The sequence below is a fragment of the Delphinapterus leucas genome, chromosome 15 (assembly GCF_059928025.1).
Source record: "Delphinapterus leucas isolate spDelLeu-1000000601 "Yukka" chromosome 15, BTC_Dleu_Yukka2, whole genome shotgun sequence".
Taxonomy (NCBI): domain Eukaryota; kingdom Metazoa; phylum Chordata; class Mammalia; order Artiodactyla; family Monodontidae; genus Delphinapterus; species Delphinapterus leucas.
In genome coordinates, this window is record NC_143143.1 from 8029056 (window position 1) to 8043784 (window position 14729).

Consider the following 14729-nt stretch of genomic DNA (forward strand, 5'->3'; position numbering starts at 1 on the left):
TGTGCTCTGCATCTGCTAGTAGTTTTTCCCATCGTGCATTATTAATTATTCCTCTGAGCAGCTCTGTGAAGCGAGTAAATATTAGTAAACAATATGTACTGATTATTAAGCCAAGACAAAGGTACGTCTTTTCCATGCTGCTTAATTTTAGGTAAGCTAGTTGCACACAGGTGATGAATAAACTTGAAGTAAGGCCTTCGGGTGGGAAAACAAAGAAAACTGAGATCAGATCCGGGAAAGAGGGACTCTCCTGGTGGTCCAGTGGCTAAGACTCCGTGTTCCCAATGCAGGGGGCCCAGGTTCGACCCCTGGTCAGGGAACTAGATCCCACATGGCCGCTACTAAAGATCCCTCAGGCGGAAACGAAGGTCCCGCACGCCGCAACTGAGATCTGATTTTTTTTTAATTGAAATATGGTTGATTTACAATGTTGTGTTAATTTCTGCTGTACAGCAAAGTGATTCAGGTGTGTGTGTGTGTGTGTGTGTGTGTGTGTGTGTGTGTGTATATATATATATATATATTTAAATCTTTTTCCATTATGGTTTATCACAGAATATTGAATATAATCCCTTGTGCTTTACAGTAGGACCTTATTGTTTATCCATTCTGTATGAGATTTGATTTTAAACCTTCTCTTTCTCCGTCTCCCTGGTGAAATCTGTCCTTGTTTTATGATTTGCCTGCTGAGCCCAGGATCTGTGTGTGGGGTCTGTCTCTGCCCCTTTGGTGCTGGTTTGAGATGATGTTTTGTTTTGTTTTGTTTTGTTTTTCATGGTTCTGACTTTTATTCCTTTTTGAGTAAGTTTGGTAACATATATATATATATTTTTAACATCTTTATTGGTGCGATGATGTTTTAAGTGTCCCCATTATTGTCTGAGATCTGAGACTTTATCTTCTGATTTACAAAAAGTATGAATGTTCATTACAGAGATTTGCATTTAAAGAAGATAGTAATCAATCACCTGTAATCCAAGACATAAATGTTAGCGCTGATGCTTTAGATCTTTCTCATCTTTTTTGGTTCATAAATATTACATACGTTAAAACAATAGAGATTATGCTGTACATATCGTTTGTAGCATGGTTTTCCCGCAACCATAGTATCTTATATAATGAAAAAAATGTAAAGCATGTGGTGGACCAGTAGGTTTCCTGCTAATATTTATTGTAGTTATAAAATTCTCCTTTGGAGAAATATGTCTAGTTGAGCTATGCATTAGCAGGTACCGTATTTATTTTCTTTGTGGGCTGAGCACAGGCTGAAATAATGCCTGGCTGTTTGCTTGGCCCTGTGGACAGCACCGTGTCTGGGGATTCTGCCACTGGGGAGCCACAGCGGGGGGTAACCCCGTTGCTCTGTAAACCTTAAAGTCATCTTACTTTTTTGAACTATCACTCAACCCTCATCCTTAATTTTTAAAAGAATGCTTTCGAGGTTAGAAGGATATAATTTATTTTAAGCCGAAGAAGTGGAAAATAAGCCATAATCCCATCCATCTACTGTTTAACCCTCACGTAGTTCTCGCCGTCCTTTTCCAAACACGTACAGATGTGCGTTTATCCATTTTTACAACGTGGGGGTCATACTGTAAACCCATCTTGCAGTTTATGGCTTCTTTTCCCCTCTTTCTCCCCATTTAACCCCTGATCATCCTCCAGATCTGGGCTCAGGCGCCCCTTCCTCCATCCTGCAGGAAGTGCCTGCTGCCCTAGCCAGGTCGGCTTCATAAACGTACCCCCAGCGCCACGACCCTCCTCTTTACAGGGCTGACCGCGTGGAGTGCACTCCTGTGGGTGGTCAGTGACTAACGTCCCTCTCCCTGCTAAACAGGCGCCCCACGAGGTGCAGGGACCGATTGGTTTCGCTCATGATTGAAGGAGCACCTGTAGCGGTGCCTGGGGGCCTATAACATCTACTTGACAAATATTTGTTGAACAGGTGGCAGTCGTGTGCCTTAGTCCGTGGTATCAGCCGTCCTTTGAAAAATAATTTTACTGACTACCTAATGGGCCGCTGTATTGCTTTACGAACGTTTATTTAATAAGTAACGCCCTACTGTTGGCATCTACATTATTTCTGGTTTTTCTCTCTTCCAAACACATGCTAAGCCTTCTTATACATAGATCTCTGCCTACATCTCTGATCTTCCTGATGGATAAATTCCTAGAAGTAGAAGCACTAAACCGAAGGCTTAATCTGCGTTCTAATCCAAAATAGCTCGTTTGTCTAAATGTCAGCAGGGCCGAAGGACCAGAGTAAACGACACGGTGCGGGTGTGCGGGGAAGTGAGAGTCACGCTTCCTGGTTCCTTCCGGAGGGTCCCAGGGTAAAAAGGCACTTCAGGCACGTCCCGTCTAGCACGTGGATCCCCTTTGCAGCAGGTCCCGTGAAGGGTCAGCTTGGCTGTGATTCTGGGAAGAGCATCTTTTGTTCACTCATTCGATCCACAAGTATTCACGAGTATCTCCTCTGGGCCTGGCACCATCAATGGTCCCAGGACTGGAGTCGGGGTGTGTAGGCCCCTCAACAGTCTACTGGGCATCTGTCTAGACTTGGTTCATCATTCGCACTAGGAGGTAAGCCCCAGGAGGGCAGGGACTGCAGTGAGCTCATTCAGTGCACGGAGTAAACGCTCAAATGGTTTTATAATAGATTACGTGTATAATACGTGCGTCTTCTCTTTGACAAACTCAAAACCTACTGATGTGTAGATACATAAACAAATCACAGCAGTATTTTCATAGTTCTGAAATAAAACTCAAGGTTTAGACACGAGCATTTTTTTCAGAAAGGGACCTGGAAGAATATTTTGAAATCAGACCTAAAGGCAAATCAGACATAATTAGAGAATTAGAGGAACCTGAGGTGGCCTCCTTCCCGGCCCCACCACTGAACTCCTGGCCAACAAGAGTCCTGCAGGAAGTCTCTGCGCCACCGGCAGGCGTGATGCCATCTCAGGCCAGGAGAGCCAGGTGCCACGAGACGCAGGGGAGGGTTCCAGGGCCCAGAGGTGGCTGGCTGGCCCAGCTGCTTCAAGGGACGCCAGCAAGCCATCAGTGGACCCACAGGCCTGACCTCTGGACAGCCACCAGTTCTCCGCTCCGAGACTAAAACCTTAAAGCTGCTATTTCTCAGACATTTTGGTCTCTTAATATTGAGGGTTCCAGAGAGCGTTTGTGTCCGTGTGGATATCTATCAGTAGTGACCATGTTAGAGATGTGTTTAAAGCACAAGAAATCACAAGCACACGTGCCAGCACTTCAGGGTGATGACATCATCACACGTGACACAGTGTCTGGAAAACTCCACTGGGCATGTCTATGAGAATGAGAGTGGAAAAGGAAAACAACAAAAATAGTTCTGACCTCATGGACCCCTGGAAGGGTCTGAGGCATCCAGTGGTCCCAGACCCCACCGTTAGGGGCATTCGGGCTCTCCCGTACCACTGAGCTGCCGCCACGTGCTACCTTCAAACCAGAGCCTCTGTGCGTCTCGAACCTGTGTCCCAGGCACCATCCTCAGCCTTCATCACCTTAGGGCCAGGTTTGGGCATCACCCATCTGATAAACCTGCCACTTTTCATCGTCAAACGAGCCTCGCTAAAGAAGACCGCCACTGGCTGTCACCCAGGAGCTCAGCGGTCCTCTGCGCTGCCTGGCTCCTTGGGTGTCCATCCTCTGCCTGCGGATGCCCTTAGCTGGTCCTTGCCACTCAGCCCCAGGAACCCTCCGTTCAAGCCCTGCACGAGCTCCCCTCCGCTCAGCTCCACAGAGCCAGGCCTTCCCATTATGCAGTTTTATTAGGCACAGCGCTGAAGACACATCCATCAGTATTAGAGCCTTTCTGCCGAGATACAGAACATGTTTTAAATGGAGCAAAGAAATTTAAATGGGAAGAAATTATAGCATGAGTGAGTTTATCCCTTTCAAGGTAATCTTATTTAATAACCAAAAAACTCACAAAGATGTGCATTTTATCCAGCTGCAAAGGCGGCGTGGCAGGTTATATATTGTGGTAATTACATGTTTGGGGTTTCATTCCCTCTTTCAACTCGATTTCTATTATCTCAGAAAAATCAAGCATTGTAGAAAAAGGACTATTCATTTATTTCATTGCCGGGTGGCCCATACACTGTAAAAATAGGTCAAGAACCATAATCTAAATTGACTGCTGATAAATAATTAAAGCTAATGGAATTTTCTCAAATCTGTGAACTACAGTCTTTGAGAAATTGCCAGGACATACTGTCTGCTGTTGTATAGAAAGATATTTTTTATTTAACACTTCAGCCTAAATGCCATTTAAAATCACTCTTTTCTGTCACAAAGACTGGAAGGAGTATGTGTTCCTCTCTAAAAGTAACCAGAAGTAGGGCGCTGCATTGATAGCTGCCTGGCCCATCTCCAGATGATGAGGCTGCGAAGCGAAGGTTTCAGGATCCTGGAACAAAGAGAAACTTCACTTCTCACTGAACTGCATTTTAAGTTGAGTTCTACCATGTGTGCATTATACAGTATACATTGTCTTGCCTGAAAAACTTCGTACCCGGTCTGTGCTCTTGTAGACACGATAAAGGGAGAATTCCAGCCATCTTCAGTGACATAAGTACCAAGAACTATCTTTCTTTTGTGGATAATTATGATTCTCTCATTGATGCCATTAGGACCTTATAAAAATACTCTTGACAAATATGCAGAGGTTATTTTTGGAAGAGATGGCTTATCAGTAAGAGAGCAGATTGGTATACTACAGTCAATAAGACTGGCCCTAGACAGGACACACTGGTAGGTTTTTCTTTATTCACAAGGATGATTCGGCCATCAGCAGGATATTTTAGAATCCCAGGGACATCAGAAGGAAGAATCAGTAGCTAGATGCTTTTGAACAATATGTCTTCAGCGTTTGGGCTCTAAGTTGTAGAAAGGGGGTCGTTTTCTGGTTTCAGTTTGATTAGATATCTTGGTTGAAAACAAAGTCACCAATTTGCTATTCTTACTTTTTAGCAGAGCTGCAGCTGTTAAACTGCAGTACTTACATCCAATGTTGTATTTACTGTGTTTTAACGTATTTATAAATGATGGACGCCGTTTCTGAAATTAAACTTTTTTGCACTTCTCTTTATGAAAACACTGTCTATGGAAATTTCTTGATTTAAAAAGAAATTATTCCATTCAAATGCTCCTATCTGGCATCTGTATAATCTCTGTATCTAGCGCCTAGAACCTTTATTCTGGGGTAGCCAAGGTCTCTGGGAGATGCAGTGGGTATTGTCCGTGGCCGTTTTGAGGACCCCATTGCTTTCTTCTTCTCTAGAACTTTGTTCCAACACGACTGAGGGCTTTTTAGGTGCTGCTCGTACAATGTATCCAGAATGGGGAGCATGAGACCCTGGAGCGAGGACCCCAGCGAGGGCTGTGCCGAGATTTGTCACACAGGAGCGGGGAGAGTGGCACTTGGTCCAGAGAGAAGATTCGGGGCGCAGAGGAAGGTGTTGGAAAGACGTGAGCTGGGCCCTCAGATACCTGCAGGGCTCCGTCACCAGGCCCAGAAGAGGAAGGCTCAGCCATTCTCGGTCGCCTGCTCAACCCGGGGGTGTGGGGAACCGCTTCTCTGATCTCCCTAAGAAAATGCATTATTAAGCAAGTCAGTGACAGTGCAATCACTTCGAATCTGATCTTTTTTCTTTTCTTTTTTTTTTTTAAAAGTGATTTATTTACCAACAAATTGCTACTAGCAATAACATCATTTGTGCTCAGGAGAGCTTCACTCTGAGCGTCAGCCTTTGGTAGGTGGTGCCTGGAGCCGGTATTTGAAAACTCCCGATTCCACAATGAGGCACAGTCTCACACCAGGACCGTCCCAGGAGGGACAGAGTGGCCTTGGGAGGGTGAGCCGTGTGGCCAGGACACCACGGGTCCCCTACCTCGGGCAGGAGATTGGACCAGACGACCCTAGATTTCCAGGTTAACCTGATGAAGGAGACAGTTGACTAGTTGCTTGGCTGTAATTTAAGAGCAGCAGTCCCTCACCCCAGTCTCGTAATTCTCTCCGGGCCTGTCCTATGTGATTGGTCAGCGGAAGGCTTCGCGGGTCTCAGAGTGAAATATAGTGTTTTGGAAACCTTTTGTATTTCAGACACACACAGGCCAAGGTGAAGAATACAATGAACCCCACGTCCCATCCTCCGTCTGTGATAATCACACGCCGATCAGCACACACTTGTGTCGTCCTCGTTCTCACCCGTTACCCCCCCCATTCGATTATTTTGAAACAGAAACCATATTTCATCCACAGATGTTTCAGTAGGCGTCTCTAAAAGACGAGCCCCTTTTAAAAAACGCGGCTGCACTACCTAAAGTACAGGCCACGTCATTTAAAAACGAAAACAACTTGGGATCTGTTTTAACCGTAGTTCATTGTGTGGCCATATTTTATCGATTATAATACATACACGTTGACACATTTCACCGTCTTCAACATTTGAGCGAGGATGAAAATCAGTGACATCACAGTTGAATCAGCAGCATTTTTTCCCCTTGGGGTGGCGTGAAATAACAGTACCTCTTACACTCGACGGCATCAAACTCAGTGAAATAGGCTATGTTATGGAATGATTTTCTTTGAATAAACACCTAAAACATTTTCCAGTCAGAATGTCCTTGTTTTGAGGCCTGAGTAACGAGGAGGGATTAGTGAATTCATTTGGAGATATTTTCAGCTCTGGGCGGGTTTGTAGCATGGGACCTCCTCATGCATAAGCATTTCCTAGGGTTTTAAATGCTGGACAGGCTTATATTTTTGCCTGGCCCCTGTCAACGGTTAAACTCCTTCCCCACCTGAACACAGTGAAGGAAATGTGAGCTAAGACCAGGAGAGGGGGGAGGCTAAGAGTTACCCTGGGCCAAGGTGGTTCTGAAACAGAAGCCGGAGGGATGAAGCCACTTCTGCGGATGCCGCAGGGTTGGGTCCCTAACGACTGCTGTACCCGCACCGGGGCAGGGATGCTGGCAGCCCTGCGGGAGCCACAAAGGAAAGCCTTTAACAGGTACCCTCCACGCTGCCCCCAGTGCTCTCCGGGAGACCCTGTTGTCACCGAAGAAAACAGGGCCCCACTCCTGGTCTGCCACAGAGGACAAGGTGCCACCGAGATGCAGTCAGACGGTCGGAGTCTTCAATGTAGGCAGAGTCGTTCCAGAGAAACACACCTGAGTTACAGAGAAGCAAAAGGGAAAGGGAAAAGGGCATTGTAAAACTAAGTAGAACATGTCGGGAAATCTGGACTTTAGGATCTTCTGGAAATAGAGATCATTTTATGGCTTGGAAGACGCATTCCCCCCCACCCCCCCGAGCCATGTGGCTTGTCCCCCACCAGGAATTGAACCTGGGCCCCGGCAGTGAGAGTGCCAAGTCCTAACCACTGGACCGCCAGGGAGTTCCTGGAAGATGCATTTGTAATTCATAGCCTCTTTTTGTTTACACGTGAGGCCTGGCTATTCCCCTTCATCTGCTTGTCCTTCCAAACCTAAACAGCCATGTCCTGGGCACCGTTCTTTCCAAGACTCAGAGGTGGGCCCGGGTGGCCACCAGATTTGAATCCACGGTATGAGATTCTGTGATGCCGGCCCTGGCATCACGTGTCAGTGTGGATGGGAGAAGTGTCATGGGTGTTGGGAGTGCCAGGTCCCGAAGAGGGAACAGAGCCTTCCAGAGACCACCCAAGTGCTCAAAATGGGCAGAGAGTCAAAGATTCAGACCATCTGGGTTCAGAGACTGTGTGTCTTGTGTTACTCGCTGGCACCTCACAGGTGTGACTGCATACTGCGTGGTGATTTCATGATTTCATTTCTGTTTTGCTTTTAGATCAGAATGGTTTCTCCAGCAGTAGTCATTAGACAGCAGATTCCTCAATGGCACTTTACTGTTCAGTTTTCTGACCTAAAAAGTGAGTTGTGAATCAGTGGTTTGGAGACTAATGAAAATGCTTTTCACATAGAAGCACCTCTCGATAAACGTCGCTTATTATTTGCCACGTGCTCCAGGGAGAGAAGGTAGCAAATGCAGTACTCTGGTTTTGCCAACAGACATCCGATATTAATAATCTCAAGGGCATCGCTGTCTACGTGTTAAGATGTTTGCGGCTTTCTGCCCAGTAAATGATACAGAATTGAAGAAAATTTGAAACAGCACTGAAAAACCTGTTGCTGAATTAAGTGTGGTAATCCTACATTTAAGTTTCTTGACCTTGCGTTAATTTCCTAATTCTCATTCACGCCAGTGGGTTTTTTGTTTGTTTGTTTGTTTTAATTTATTAATTTATTTATTTTTGGCTGCGTTGGGTCTTTGTTGCTGTGCACGGGCTTTCTCTAGTTGCGGCAACTGGGGGCTTCTCTTTGTTGTGGTACGCGGGCTTCTCATTGCAATGGCTTCTCTTACTGTGGAGCATGGGCTCTAGGCACGCGGGCTTCAGTAGTTGTGGCTCGTGGGCTCTAGAGCACAGGCTCCGTAGTTGTGGCTCAGGGGCTTAGTTGCTCTGCGGCGTGTGGGATCTTCCCAGACCAGGGCTCGAACCCATGTCCCCTGCAATGGCAGGCGGATTCTTAACCACTGCGCCACCAGGGTAGTCCCGCCAGTGGGGTTTTGATCGGCGTGGACCCCGTTTTCTTCAGTTTGCTGTTGCACAGAAGGGAACGTGGTCCCCTGCGATGACTGGGAGTGGTAACAGCCGTAGCTTTTGGTGCTGTTCAGAGAGCAAAAGAGCACCCTGTTCTAAAAGGACAATGCAGGGACGTCTCTGGAGGCACAGTGGTTAAGAATCCACCTGCCAATGCAGGGGACCATGGGTTCGAGCCCTGGTCCGGGAAGATCCCACATGCTGCGGAGCAACTAAGCCCATGCCCCACAACTCCTGAGCCCGTGAGCCACAACTACCGAAGCCTGCACGCCTAGAGCCTGTGCTCTGCAACAAGAGAAGCCACCACAATGAGAAGCCCACGCACCGCCACGAAGAGTAGCCCCCGCTTGCCGCAACTAGAGAAAGCCCGCGCGCAGCAACAAAGACCCAATGCGGCCATTAATTAATTAGTTAATTAATAAAAAAGGACGGTGCAGCCTGCTATGTCCTCACTAACCAATGACGGAGCGGTCCACGGGTCAGAAGTCAGCATCCTTGGTTCTGGGTTCTTAGTTTGGTACTAAACCAGGTAATATTTGGAGGTGGCAGCATAAGATAAGGACTTTCTCAGAGTGCCCAAAATAAAATGGGAATGAGTGATTTTTTTAGCTGGTGACTCCAAGTACATCACTTTGTGTGTGTATGGGTGTGAATATTTAGGGCCTTTTTTCTCTCCAGCTGTCTTCAGATAGATGTGTGTGCTTGAGTACAAACACACACATCCAGCTTTAACATCTTAAGAGGTTATTTTAGCAGGTCTGCCGTGAGACGCGATTATGCCCAAAGACACGAGTTTTTATACTGGGCTGGTTAAGACCGGGGCATCGGAGACCAGTTTACTTTATTTACTACCATTATGAGAGGCGTGGCTCTTCCACCATCCTGGAGTGGTCTAGAAATACTGTTGCCATCTGCTGAACTTCTCAAAGCTGGTGCTCTCGTGAGGCTGGCCCTGTGCAGTCTGGCGGGGCTTGGGGTGGACCCGGAGCGAGCCAAGCAAGAGGCACTCTTTTGTGGGCTGAGCGCCAGGGCTCCCGGGTGCCTGCCCCCAGGGCTGCACCTCCACTCCGGCTCTCCCTCCTCTTGTCTTCGCAGGGTCTCAAATGCCTCGGCCCCCTACCAGCTCTCACATTCCATGACCCCATCCAGCTTCGCCGTTTCTCCTCCGAGTTTGGGCCCATTACAGGCCTTTTGAGTGCTCCGTGTGTGCCCCCCACAGTGCTGGTATCCAAGCTGATGGATTCCTTTACAAAATGTCCGTGTGGCGTGGGCCTTGGGGGAGAGCTCTGGGTTCACATCCTGACTCTTCCCGCTGTGCGACCTTGGACAAATCTCCTTCCCTTTCAGAGCCTCAGGCATCCCTGTCTGTGATGTGTGGGTACCAGTCCCTTTGGTTGGCAGAGTTATAGTGAAAAGCAAATGAACGTCCTGTATCTGAAGCCCCTCACTCAGACACTTGCCAAATGGGAACTGTCATTAACTTCCGCCCGCGACCCCCTTCCCCTTGGGGCTCCCCAACCCTGTCTCGCTTCTTCCTCCACCTCACACTCACTGCAGCCTCTTCCTCAGCCCCTCACACGTTGGTTTCCAGCGCTGCCTGGATGTTCGACCCAACAGTGTTCCCAGGCCAGGTGTCTGTGGCGACATTTGACACCAGTACCTTTTCGCTCCTGAAACTGCCTCTTTGCCCTTGTGTTCCCCCGACTCTCCTTCTCCGGATTCCGGCTCTTTCACCGCTCGCTGCCTCTGGCCGTCGGGGGGTGGGGGCTCGCCGGCCTTAACCGTCTCCCCCAGGAGACCCCTGATCCGTGAGCACATGGCTTGGCCCCGAGCTGCCCGACGTGGCGGCCACCGGCCATGTGCGGCTACGAGGGGCCACTTGACATGCAGCCAGTGCAAACGGAGAGGTGGGGGGATGCGCCCCTGGTTTCAAAGACTTAATGCCAACAAAGAATGTACACTATCTCGTTAATAATTTTTATACTGGTTACATAGGAAGTGACAATATTTTGGGTATATTGGGTGAAGTGAAACTAAAATTGATTTCCTCTGTTTCTTTTTGCATTTCGAACGGAGCTATTGAACGTTGTCAGTCACGTAGGTGGCTCGCACTCTGTCTGTGCTGGCAGCGCTGGCCTGGGAGATGGACCCCAGCCTTGAGGGCTCACATCCAGGCGGGGCAGTCTCTCACTTGCCCGGTTCTTAACACACTTTGAGAGATTGTTTGCTCTTTAATTTATTTGCTCACGCACCCATTCCGTGCCCTGGGAGTTCCCCCTCGGTGTGACCAGCCTGTTCTAGGCAGAGGCAACAGAGGTCTTTCTGCTGACCGGCCCCTGGCCTCAGAGGGTGCCTTGTGCACCAAGCCCAGGGCCGCCCTGCAGCCCTCCCTGCTGTGCGCTGTGGGGAGCAGACTGCGTGGGGGGCCTCTCCGGGACAAGGGCCCTGGCGTGACTACAGCCAGCTTCCGCAGTCCCCACCCTTCTGGATTTCAGGCCCCTCGGGCCTAGGTTTCCTCAGCAAAATATCCCCCGGCCCCGCGTTGGATGCTGGAGTTTGAGGGGGGGCGTGACCAAGACCCATCCCCTGCCCTCACGCGAGCCCCAGTCTGGAAGGAGGAGGGCACGTTCCTCACTCTGATCACAGCCCCCTTCACGGACTCGGGGTGAGAGGGGGCGGGAAGCGTATCCCATGCCTGACATCGGAGCCTGGCTGCTTCCGGTTCTGCAGTAGCCACTTCAGGTGTGTCGGAGGCCTTAGGGGTCCCCCTTTCAAGAGCCCGAGGGCCATCAGGTGCCACCAGCTGTCAGGTGGAGCAAGACAGGCCCTCAGCCCACGCCCAGGGCTCCCAGACCATCTGAGGCCTCCCTGGTAAGTCAAAGACCACCCGAAGCCCATGGCTTCCCACCCGCAGTTGGGAGGCAAGCATTGCGTAGAGGTTCTCATCCTTGACCTGTTCATGTCTTATTTTTAAATTCGATTAATATGAGTCTGTGGCCTTTTGAGGGGAAGATTCGCCACAGCCCCGTGCGAGCGAGGGCGCGCACCGTTAACGCTCTGTACCCCCCACCTGTGGTCAGTGTGGACCCCGGGGATACCTGACACCTCATTCACGAGTCGCCTTCCTCACAGTCAGCCTTTTGGGAAATCAAACAGCAAACTCCATCCATCGTCTTGTGTTTGCAGTTTGTGACCAAAGTACCTCAGTGCAGCCATGCTGCCTGCTTGTCCCCTCCTGAGGGAGGCAAGGAGACTGGCCCACCCCCCTCAGAGTCCTGAGGGCTGTTTCCACCTTCACGTCCCCCCCCGCGCCCCACACACACACAGAGAATCCAGGCCACGTCACCCCCTCCTGGGGACACAGTGAGCTCCCTGTGCGTAGACCTCCCGAGTAGTTGCCTGCAGTGGCCGAGTTTCTCCCAAAGAAGCCAGGCTTATTCCTCGTGATGGAAACGTAGGCTTTACTGACCCTGCCTGGGGCCAGCCCGTAATCTTTCCTCCGTCACTCTTCACCCTTGGCAGCCTCTTGCCCCTCACTCTCCCTTTCGGTGTTCTGTCTTATCCTCTATGTTGCCGAAAAGCACAGTGGGCTAAATGTATTCGTTTCCTATTGCCGCTGTAACAAGCTACCAGACTTGGGTGGCCGAGAACAACAGAAGCTTTTCATCTGACAGCGCCAGAGGTCAGAGTCCAGGATGGGTTTTACCGGGCAGAGCTGCGTTCCTGTAGAGGCTCCAGGGGAGGCTCCAGCTTCTCAGGCCGCCTGCAAGCCTTGGCTTGTGCCCCCCGTTGTTCTGACCTCCGCTTCCATCTCACATCCGCTCTGACTCTCATCCCCCTCCTCCCTCTCATCAGGACCGTTGTGATTACATCAGGCCCACCTGGATACTCCAGGGTCATCTCCCCAACTCAGGGTCCCTAACCTAATCACATCTGCCAAGTTCCTTTTACCACGTAACCTAACAGAGTCACAGGGTCTGGGGATGAGAACATGGACATCTTTGGGGGCCGTTACCGTGCTCACCGCACATAGCCTTATTTATTTAAGAAGAGGCTGGCAAAGAGTTTGATTATTTTTTTGCCATGGAGTTTGGTGTAAAAATAGAGAAAATGACCCAATGGAGGAACAAAAGGACTTCTCCAAGGAAGTCACCTTTAAGGACTCAACCTATAGGAAAATGTGTAATCAAAGGGGAAACTATAATTCCTCTTGAGCAAATACTTTCACAGGTTACAATACAAATCAATGTGGGTTAATTATGTTTGGCAAAGAGCTTATGGTACAGCCCTGTCTGTTAGGTCACTCTGCAGCGGTGGAGATGTCCTGTGTCTTTGCGGTCCAGTGCCGTGGCCACCAGCCTCACGTGTCTACTGAGTACTTGAAATGTGGCTCCTGCAACTGAGAAGCTGAATATTTTAATTTAATCAAGTTACATTTGAACATAAAGAGCTGGTGACAACTGTATACAACCGCATGGGCTGGAACAAGGGAGCCTCACCTGGGTCTGTAGGTAGGCGTTAGGAAGCCCTCAGTGAAGTAATTTGCAGAGTTTTCTCCCAGAGGCGAAGGTCAATAGCTGTCCTCAGATTCTTAGAAGGGCTTCCTGACACCAAAATGTCACAGGCCCCTGTCCAGAGGGAAACCACAAAGAACAGTGGAGCCGTCGTTCTTCCTAACGCTGCAGAGCTGTGCGCTGTGGTCTCGAGCAGGATTCAGAGCGTGGGATGGAGGCCCCTTTCGCTTGGGTGCTTGGCCAGAGGAACACAAAGGGCAGTTACCAAAAGAGCAGACGCCAGCGAGCCCGTGTGTACACACAGCTCAGCTCAGGGCCTGAGTAGGCCCAGGGCCGGAGCTACGTAGAGAGCTGCAGCGTTCCAGAGGCAGAGAGGCCAAGGATTCGTGTCCCCGAGCCCTCTCCTTGGCCCCTACAAAAATCCTACCTGTCTTCCCAGCTCAGATGCTGCCTCCTCTGCGACACTGCTCTTCATCTCTTTAACCTGAATTTATCCTTCCTCTTATGTTCTCCCACAGCACAGGGGTTCTTTTTCTGAAATAATGTTTTACTTTCTCCCCATGTTATGGTTGGATTGGTGCACCTTTACCAGTACTAGTCGGTTTTACTTGGGCGTCTGCATCAGCCTCGGAGCTTCAAAAAAACGTAGATGCTTAGGCCTTGTGCCAGACCCGGTTCAGTAGATCGGGCTCAGTAAATACCTTCTATGCCCCAGCTCTCAGTAAAGGAGATGTTGCCTTATACGAGTCCTTTCAAAGTGGTTGAAGTATTTTCTCCGTTACTTCATTTTTTTTCCTATTTTTTAAAAGTTGAGATAGAGTTGACATGTAACGTTGTGCAAGTTTGAGGTGTACCACACGGTGGTTTGTACAACCATTTACGTATTACAGAATAATGGCCATAGTAGCATTAGCTCACACCTTTATCACGTCACATCGTTAGTATTCCTTTTATGCTGAGAACGGCTAAGGTCTAATCCCTTAGCAACTTTGCAGTTTATAACACAGTGTTGTTGACTATAATCACCATGTTGTGCGTTAGTCAATTACTTCATTTTAAATAAGATAAAATGTTCGCAGGTTCTGAAACGGGTACTGGTGGCTTAGGATAAAATTTCCAGTGACTGTATCAGACGTGGATTCAAAATCCATGTATCTCCCATGAATCGTGCCCCAAAGTAGCAGCTAAAATGCAGGATGGTGACCGAAATCCACTTCAGATACAAGCAAATCAAACCCACCTTATAATATTTGACGGTATTCTAAGCAAATCGCCTTAGACTCACGCCAGCAAACACTTCAGTCCGCAGCACATTCAGAATGAGGTGTATGTAACCAGGACTCAGGCAGAATAAGGCTCAGTGGTGTTCTTAAGTGAGTTCATTTAAACAGCGGGGCACAGTTGGCATTATTTACGTGTATGAGGGAGGGAACGGGACAGGAGAGGCACCGGGATTGCTTTATGTAATGGTAACCAGCACCGCATTCAAAGCTGTTTTTAGGAGACCTTAACGAATGTTTCCTTCTCTTTTCTTCTC

The 14729-nt window shown here is 48.8% G+C and overlaps 1 protein-coding gene across 12 annotated transcripts in view; it reads left to right on the top strand.

The window, feature by feature from the left end:
• The window catches only part of CUX1 (cut like homeobox 1), a 383965-nt gene that overhangs the window by 169118 nt on the left and 200118 nt on the right, over positions 1-14729 (top strand). The window lies entirely within an intron of this gene.